This window comes from Vitis vinifera, chromosome 17 (genome assembly GCF_030704535.1).
Source record: "Vitis vinifera cultivar Pinot Noir 40024 chromosome 17, ASM3070453v1".
Taxonomy (NCBI): domain Eukaryota; kingdom Viridiplantae; phylum Streptophyta; class Magnoliopsida; order Vitales; family Vitaceae; genus Vitis; species Vitis vinifera.
The window spans coordinates 12,258,454-12,268,374 of record NC_081821.1 but is presented as its reverse complement, the minus strand read 5'-3'; positions in this window follow the sequence as shown (position 1 = coordinate 12,268,374).

The window sequence follows — 9,921 nt, the reverse complement described above, 5'->3', positions numbered from 1 at the left end:
AGTTAGAATGTAGTTAGTTTGATTTTGATTCATTGTCTTGGTTTCAAAAGTTAGGTTTTGTTTAGTTTAATTTTAATTCATTATGTTTGTCTCGAAAAATTAGAATTTTTGTTTGATTCAATTTTTTATTCATTGAACTAGATTGAAAGGTTAAAATTTTATTTAATTTATTTTTATTCCTTGCGTTATTTTGAAATGTTTGAATTTTGTTTAATCTAGTTTTGATTTTTTTTTTATATATTAGATTGAAAAGTAAATTTTTGTTTGCTTAATTTTGATTCATTACTTTGGTTTAAAAGGTGAGAATTTTTTGTTTTATTTTAATTTTGATTCATTATATTACATTGAAAAATTAGAATCTTTGTGTAGTTTGGATTTGATTCCTTGCTTAGTTCGAAAAGTTAGAATTTTGCTTAGATCGGTTTTAATAGATTTAATTTTAAAAGTCAGTTTTTTTTAGGAGTCAGCTTTTTATTTAGTTCAAGTGTTTTATAATTTTTAGTCTATTATTCTAATTGATCCTATGTAATAAAGTTTATGTTTTTAAGTTTATTTTGATCATGTTTTGGTTCATCTTATTTAGTTTAGGTATTTTAGAATTTTAGCTCATTAGTCTATTTGATCCCATCTAATTAAATTTATGTTTTTTAAAAAAAAAATTGTAAATCATTTTTCTGATTCATCCTTTTTAGGATTTAAGTTGATTAGTTTAAGAAATATTTGGTCAATTCTTGGTTGATCCACTTTTAGTTTGTATGTTTTCCAAAGTTTTAGACAACTAATTTAATTAACCCTAAGTCGTATTATTCATGTTTTGAGTATACTAATCTTCATTCTTGGTTTATCAATATTTAGTTCATGCTTTTTTTCTAATAGGTTAATTAGTTTAACTAATCTTATGTTATTTTGCTCACGTTCTAAAATTGATGATTCTAGTTTTTGATTAGTTAATATGTTTTAGAATTCTATGTGCTTGTGTTACTATATTCACATTATTATAATTACATGTTTAGGTGTTTGGTTGATTTTAAATTAGTTCTTGATTGTTTATCTCAATTTATGTGTTTGATTGATCCTTATAAATTCCCGATTAATATTTCGTTAGTTTTATTTGATCTAAAGTCGTTGGTTTGTTGCTTTGGTGAATATTTATTAAATTTGATTTTTAGAGGCCATTGGAAAATCATGAAGATTGGCCTCTACCATCACCATTATCATTTTTGTTAGTTACTAAAAAATTTTTACTTTGAGTTCTCATTTTTTGTTTTGTTTGGTATCTTATTTCTTATATTTTATTTTTTCCTAAATTAATTCCTTTTATTTTAAAATAAAATACTTTTCTCAAAAAAATCATTTTAAAAATCTATTTCAAAAACTCATTTAGAGTCCTCAGGATCAAAATCTTTTTTTTATTTTAAAAAATAATATGCAACCATATTTTGTTCGGTTTGCATCCTTCTCGGTTTCTAACAAAGAGTTTGGTTTTGAACAAAAACACGAATCAAAGCTTGTGGTCCCAAATAATGGGATAATTCTGGGCTAAATTTGTGTATATTAATTTGGGGATTGGTGAAACCCCTACATAAGAAAATCTTTTCAAAAATTATTTTTGTTGCCACCTTTGTCACTTGTTGAAATTATGTCTATCTTTTTTAGGAATTGTATACAAGATGTGCGATAATTAATGTTTTCAAATACTTTGATAATTTTTGTTATGCTAATTAGATAACAAGCATGCTAGGGTTTCTTTATTTTATTATTATCTAATCCCTCATGTCTTATGGAAGTGCATTGTAAGTTATCTATGCTATCCAGGTACGTCCCCCCTATCACCTACTTTCTAAATTTTGTAAACAATCATGTCACTGTGAAGTATGCATATGTTTGATAATCCTTAGGTGTTTAGATGTATGCTTGATTCACTATGATTAAATACATGTTGTGTGTTATACTTCTATACTAACTCTGATGTTTTATGATAGCGCTTGAAGAGCGGCTCAGGTACGCACCCTAACTCTCCTTTATTGTGATTTGATCTTGTTTAGCATGCAACTTTTTTTTGAAATCACCTAGCCTACTTAGGTATCCATAATTAACCGATTAATTGCCATTTTTCCCCAATTTAGTTAGTAGAGACCTTTTTAGGGCTTAGAGGGGTGCTACCTCCTAAAGGTACCTTCCCAATAAGTAACCTGATCCCCGGACTTAGACTCGGGTTTTTCAAAGACACGCTTTTCCAAAAATTATGGAGTCATTTTTTAGGGTTTTATTTCTTGTTTTATTTTCCCTTTAAAAATAAAAATAAAATAAGTGGCGACTCCAACTTTTTTTTTTTCAAAAATCAATTTTTCACAAATAAAAAGCGAGTCTCGCTGATCAAGTGGGGACGCACGTGAAAAATGCGAGTCCACAGATATATTACGGGTTCCTTTATATCTACTTGAGTTGTTCCTAAAAAATATAGTTTTAGTACACTTATAAATACAAATATGCTAAAATTATTTCTAACTTCTTGAAAATAACTACTATTTTCTTGTTCCATGTTTGTAAAGAATTGTAATATGGTTCCTCTAAGGGTGCTTTTACAAAATTCATATATTTCTTGTTGATTTTCAAATTATACTACTACACCAGTTGAATTTAAGGATTGTTTCCAATTTTCTATGGTTTTCTTAAGGTCTTGTGTACTATTTATATCTAATATTGCTCCAGTATTCATATATTGGTTGTAAAGAACTAGAAGGTTCTGTTTTGGTTTTCCATTAAGGTTCTTTTAGCTTATTGTATGGCTTGCTATACCTTACTATTTCAATTTTACATTTACAAATTCATTTTCTACATTTATTGTATTTAATGACTCATTTATGTTTCTAGGTGTTCTTTAGCTTTTGGTTGAATAGTAAATTGATTTATTGTTTCTATATCTATAAGTTTTTTTTTTTTTTTTTATCAATTTGGTTTTATAAAGTTGTTCAGTTATTTGTTCGTCTATATAGGTTTTACATATTATGTCGATAAAGTTTTCTTGATTTACCTGTTATTATAGTAATGTTGGGTTACTAAATTCTTCTAACATTATACTAACTAGTTCTTAATTTTTGTATAGATTTTCTATTGTTTCGATGTTTAATAAAATATCTTATTGTATAACATTTACAGATTTTATCTCACAATCTCATTCTACCTCTACATTTACGGTTTTATAGTTTTCTAAAGTTATACTTACACTTCCATCTTGATTTTCATATAAACTACTAGATATTGGATATTTTATTACTGGTTTATTTATTAGGGGTAATTCTCATTCTCGTCCTAACAAATAATCTATCTTTACATGTTTTGCTTCTATCATATTTACAACCTTACTTCCAAAGGTTTTTACTATACATCAAATTCCATCATACATTTCAGACTTAGAGCATTAGTGGTTTTTCCCTATAAATCTTATAGCTATGCTAAGGTTCTTACTTCCTAATTTCATATCATAACCTTTAATATTTACAGTTATTTTTATTTTTTCTGTGAATTCCTTAAGATCTATAAAAAAATTGAGGTATACAGTCAATGACTGCATAATTTTGGTTCATATTAACTTATGCACTAGCTAAAAGAGCTCGTCCTACTTAATTATTTATAGTATCTAAAAGGTTAATATTTATAAGTGCTCCAATTTCTTTACGATGGAGTCCTATTATTCCAGTTAGAATTATTCCTAAATGCATATATTTATCGATTTTATTTTTTAATAGTTTATGTTTTGTGTCTAGATATACTAAGTCTAAATATTTCCTATTGAACTTATAGTATCTTGGTTTAAAAATCTAGTTATTTTAGAATTTTGAACTAATTGTTTTTTGTAAGGTGTTACTTCCTTTACTGTCTTTTTTATTTTTTCTTCAATAAATTCTTTTACATTATCTTTAGGGTTTATAACTTCTACTATTTCCATGGTTTTATTGCTAAACTTTTTGGTTCAAAAGGATTTATTTTTTGTTATGTTCTAATTGTTGGTTTTTCTCCTAAACTAAAGTTTTCAAATTTTTTAAAAAGTTATTTAATTTTTATTCTTCTGATGATCCTGTCTTTCTTTGGTCTAAAAGTTTATGTACTTTTTGGTTAACCTTTTCTAGTGTTTCTTTTAAATTTTGTTGTTCTAACTTTATTTGTTTTATTTCTTTTCTAACAAATTTTTTTTCTTTGACTAATTGTTCTCTAATATAATCTAGGTTATTTCTTAACAAAACTATGGTTCTTAAAGTTTTCCAACTTTTTTTCTAATTCTTAGGATTGTATTTAATTTTTTCTAAGGATTTTCTTTGTCTTTTCTGGATTTCTTCTAAACAATTGATTTTATGTTTGTTTTCTTCCTGAATTTGTTTTTAATGTTCTTGCAATACTACGTTTGTTATTTTTAATTGTGTTTCTACTAAAAAATTTAATTGTTTTACCTCTTGGGTTTGTAGATGAGAGTTCATGAATTTTTAATGTTTTCTAATTAGATGAACTAGCATATAAATTATCAATATAATGTTTTATAATTTCTCTTTTAATTAGGGTTTCAGTTCATCAAAGGATTCTTGTATATCTATTTTGTATTCGTTCAAATATTTAAGAGACGTTAGGTTTTTTATATCCGTGGTTAAATCTTTTACAATAGATAAAATAAAAAAAAAAAAACTCTTTATTGCAAACTCTATGTTGCACCTTTAGAACATTACTTCAAAAAAGACACCAAAAAGAAATAATCAAAGTAAAACTAGCCACACAAAATATTTTATTAAGGAGACCAATGTGTTGAAACTAAATAAATAAATTCCTACTCTATCACCAAAACACTTGAACTATAGTTCCAACTAATATATTATGTTTATCCCAAAATAAGGAAAAAATGTACTTACAAATTTTTAAAAAAAAATTGTGTTTTATTCAACAAAATAAAAGAAATAAATTCTATTTTTATGAGATAACATATTGCATTTTTAGTATAAGTTCACGGTTAAATTAAATCTTTAATAAACTCATAGACATTAGTTAGAGTGAATAAATACACATTAAAATTTTATTATGAAGTATATATAAGACTTGGGGTTGCTTTGTATATATGGACTTTTAATAGTGAACTCTTAAAGCATTCTTTAATATAAGAATAAGAATAAGACCTATAATGCACAATTCAACAAAAAAATACCAAGGTCCAAACACAATGAAAACCACCATGTTATATCACTATGTTATTACTAAATTTTATTTTTAGTTTCTTGTATTATATATTTTATTTATTTGACTAATTTTTATTTTATTTTAGTTCCTTTTATTTTTGTTTATTTTGATAATAAGAGAAGCTTGTAACTTACTATGTGATGCATGATAAAAATCCTAAGATAGGAAGAATAGACTTATTTTTATATTTTATTTCAACAAAACCAAAGAAACATGGCATTTCTTGGCTTAAGATATTATAAAAATCTTATGTAATTATAAAAATAAATAATTAAATAATAAAGTTCCAGTACAAATAGAATTCTATTATCTATTTTTGAGAGAGGAGTTTCAAGTGTTGTGGGCTACCTTTAAAAATAATACAACATATAGGCCTTTAAAGATAATGTCTTATTAGTACTTACTTAACTCCCCACTCCTAGTTGATAATCATTACCTCTTACTTGTCATATAGAATGGTAGGGTTTTTTTTTTTTTTTCCATATCCATTGTCTAATTACTACAACTCATTGCACTGAACAATCATGAAGATATATTATTAAAAAATATTGAAAGTTGGATCTCTTGTTTTTTACTATAAATAAATGTTTTAGAAACTATACAAAAAATTAAAACATGTAGAGGAGAACACAAATTTATTAACCCACATATGGAATGGTCAAGCTTTTTTATTTCCCTACTAGTTTTAGTTGTGGTCAATAAACCATCTAAAGTAACTTTTTGGTCGTAATTTGATTAATGTTTAATACTTAAAAAAAAAAAAACAAGAATAAGGGTTTTTATTGCTCCTTACATAAGCCTTTTTTTTTTAAGTCTTGATAGTTTTGTTAAGTCAAAAATTGACAAAGTAACTAATTTTGGCAATAAATTGATCAATATATTTAATAGTTTCTTGCTTTCCCTAGTTGTGCCAAATGTAAAACACACATAGGCAAGGCTTAAAATGCATGTTAGTAACTCTTATCATTTAACTCAAGAACTTGAAAAAAAAATTGGTGAGTTGTCAATCCAATATATGAAAATGAATAACAAGTTGTTTATTAGTCTAATAATGACATAAGAGGAAGTTTAAATTTATGAATACAATGAAAATAAATAAATACATCTAATTTTGGTTTATAGGTAGATATATGTGAATACAAAAATGTAGTACATACATATATGTATATTTGTAGCAAATACATATAGATGGTAGAAGTTCTTTATTAGTAGTCAAACTCTTTGGAGCCTACAAAGCCTATAAATCATTTGAATGCAAATACAAAATCAAGTCACTCTTGAACAACTATGCAATGATTTTGACAAGTTTAGTGTTCAAGTGTTGAATAAATTGCAAAGAAAAAGCAATTTAAAAGATGATCCCAGTTGAAGTAACAAGAGCAAAAAGGAAAAGACTTCTCCTCCTTTAATAGTTACATAATTTCCACAACAAAATAGAGAAATTCTCCTAGCATTCACACTTCAATTTTTCCCTACATTCTAATTTTAGATTTTTAGTTTCCTTAGAACCAAAATAGAGGAATTCTTGTTTGCTTAATTTCCTTTATTTAATTCTCTTTTTTTCTTAAAAATTAAAGAAAATTGGATGAGAAAATATAGTATATTCACTATAGAACACTATAACCTATTACAAAAAAAAAAAAACCACATGAAATAAGAGGGTAAAAATTTTTAAAAAAAAAAAACTTAGATAAGGGAAATACATTAAAGGTTTTGAGAAAATCACAATAGAAAAATTCCCTTTGCTTCCATTTCCATTAATTAATTCTCATCTCTCTTAAGAACTTAAAGAAAATATATAAGATGAGAAAATATGGCATAATCATCATTAAGTAACACTACAAACAAAAACATCAAACCAAATGAAACAAATGAGTAAAAGGTTTAAAAAAACTCACAGTACTGTAATGGTCATGACCACTATTCTAATCACCAACCTATCAATGGTATCTTTCTAGAGAGTTCTTTTAGTAGTTTTTAAAGAGGTTTAGACAAAATGATTCACACAATTCTTATTAGAAGAAGAGGTATAAATACAGATTTGAGAAATTGAAATTACTCCTAAACTTGTGCTAACGTATAACAACATATGTGAAAATAAAGGAAAGAATGAGCTGTACAGATTTCCTAAACTAGCTGATCAAATGCAGTTATGAATTCTGATGCTGATTTTCTGCATGAATACTAGCTGTCCTTATATGCCCCCTCAAGATGGAGATGCCATCTGCAACACCAATCTTGGATCTTAATAGTTGAAAGTGTTGACGTGAGAGTGATTTTGTAAGGAGATCAATGAGTTGATCAATGGTATGGATGTGTTGAACACGAATAGTGCCCTTTTTGACAAGATCTCGTACAAAGAGGAGGTCAAATTCAATGTGTTTCATCCGTGTGTGCTGGACTGGATTTAAACTGAAATGGTTGGCGCCAATATTATCACAAAACATTTGAGGTGCTTCTCTGAGAGTGAGACCAAGTTCCTTGATAAGAGAATGAAGCCAAACTGTTTCTGATGTGGCAATAGCTAGTGCCTGAAACTCTGCTTCTGTAGATGATCTTGAGACTGCCCTTTGCTTGCGTGCAGACCATGAGATTGGATTAAGACCAATGAATGTGATGAAAGCAGTGGTTGAAACACGAGTGTCCGTATTTGATGCCCAGTCCGCATCACTATAGGTCTTGAGTTGGAATTGATCATGCTTTTAGAGAAGGATACCATGAAACATGGTCCGTTTAAGATATCTGATTAGTCTTTTTGTTGCGGCTCAATGGTTTGTTGTCGGCTTCTGCATGAACTGAGATAATCTGTTGACTACAAAGGCAATATCGGGACGAGTGAGTCCCAAATACTGAAGTGCTCCAATGATCTTGTGATACTCAATGCTGTCAACACATTCAGAATTATCTTGAATTGTAAGCTTGGCTGTAGCGGACCTTGGAGTGAGTGTTTCTTTAGCATTTTCACTGACGGAACCAAAGGTGATGAGCTGTAGTGGTAGCTGCATCAGTTGACATCGGTAGGGGTGGGCAGGTATGAGTGCCATCAACATAGCCAAAGAGGTTATAGCCGAGGAGGAGAGACTCAAATTGGGCATGCCATGAAGGGAAGTTGGTTGGTGTGAGACGTGCAGTAATTTGCTGGGTGGCATTGATGGCTATTGGAAAACTATTAGAGGAAGAAGTGGCCATAGCAGAAGCGAGAAAGACAGGAAATACTCGTTGGAGTTTTGAGGTGTGCTCTGATACCATAAAGAGGTTTAGACAAAATGATTCACACAATTCTTATTAGAAGAAGAGGTATAAATACAAATTTGAGAAACTGAAATTACTCCTAAACTTGTGCTATTGTATAACAACATATGTGAAAATAAAGGAAAGAATGAGCTGTACAGATTTCCTAAACTAGCTGATCAAATGCAGTTACGAATTCTGATGCTGATTTTCTGCATGAATACTAGCTGTCCTTATAGTTTTCTCCATTTCTATCATAGATCTTTTTGTTTTCCTTGAAACCAACTCTCTATTTTCCCTCTCACCAAACACCTCTATAACACCCATAAATATAAAAATTCAAAATTCAAAAATGTAGTTCCAGATCAATTAAAAACAAAAAAAAACAACAAAACTTCTTTCTAAAAATGAATAAACAATACTACCCAAAACACACAATGGGAATTTCCAATCCATGCAGTTATATTTGTGTCCACTACCATGCGCTTTCATGAAATTTGTCTATTTTTGCTCAAATTTTCTCTAGCATGGTGATTACAGGCTTACAACAATTTCAACATGCTAAACTGCAAGCCAGTAATAGTATGTTAAAAATTCAAATGTTATGAGAGTAACTCATCTAATCTGTGATGTCCAAACAACTCTTTAATATAAGGCAACATGATTATATATAACAAATAATAAGATGACAAGAATGTATAAAGAGGTTTCAAATGTTGATTCCAATCCTAACATTCATTTTAACACAACCATAAAACCTCAATTTAAACACTTCAACAATCCAACACATTGGCTTTAAAAAATAATTATTCAAGTCATTAAGTTAACACTTATATTGCTTTTCCTTTTTCTACTATTTTCCCCATTGTTTGGTTGCTAAGAAAATAGAGGATAAAAAAAAAAAAAAAACAAAACAGAGCCTAAAAAAGAAAATTAGAACTTTGCGAGATCTATATATACTCCATCCAAATCTTATATTTCCAAACAAAACAAACATCAAAACACATTAATCACGACATCATAGTTTGTTTGCCTCTAAGAAAATTTAGAGGAAAAAAACAGAAAAATAAATAAATAAAATTTTTCATTGCAACTGAGCCTAATAAAACAAGCAGAAGACAAAGATCCAAAAGCTTCAACATCCAACTACTGTAATACTCTATGGAACACCCAATCATGAACTTTCTTTTCTCTACAACTTAACAATAAAGGCAATAAGAGTTAGGACTTGGGGAAACAAATCATTAATGGATCGAAAACAATTCTCCATCAACATATTAGTCTCACTCTAACGATATCTAAAACCACTACCTGATCCAAACAATAAAAAAACACAGAACATGGAGATTCAAAATATTCTTCTTCTCCCAAATATAAAATAATGAAATGCAATTAATAGTAGATTAGCAATAGAACAAAATCAAAACTTAACATTTCATCATGAAAAAAGAATGAATCATAGAACAAAGG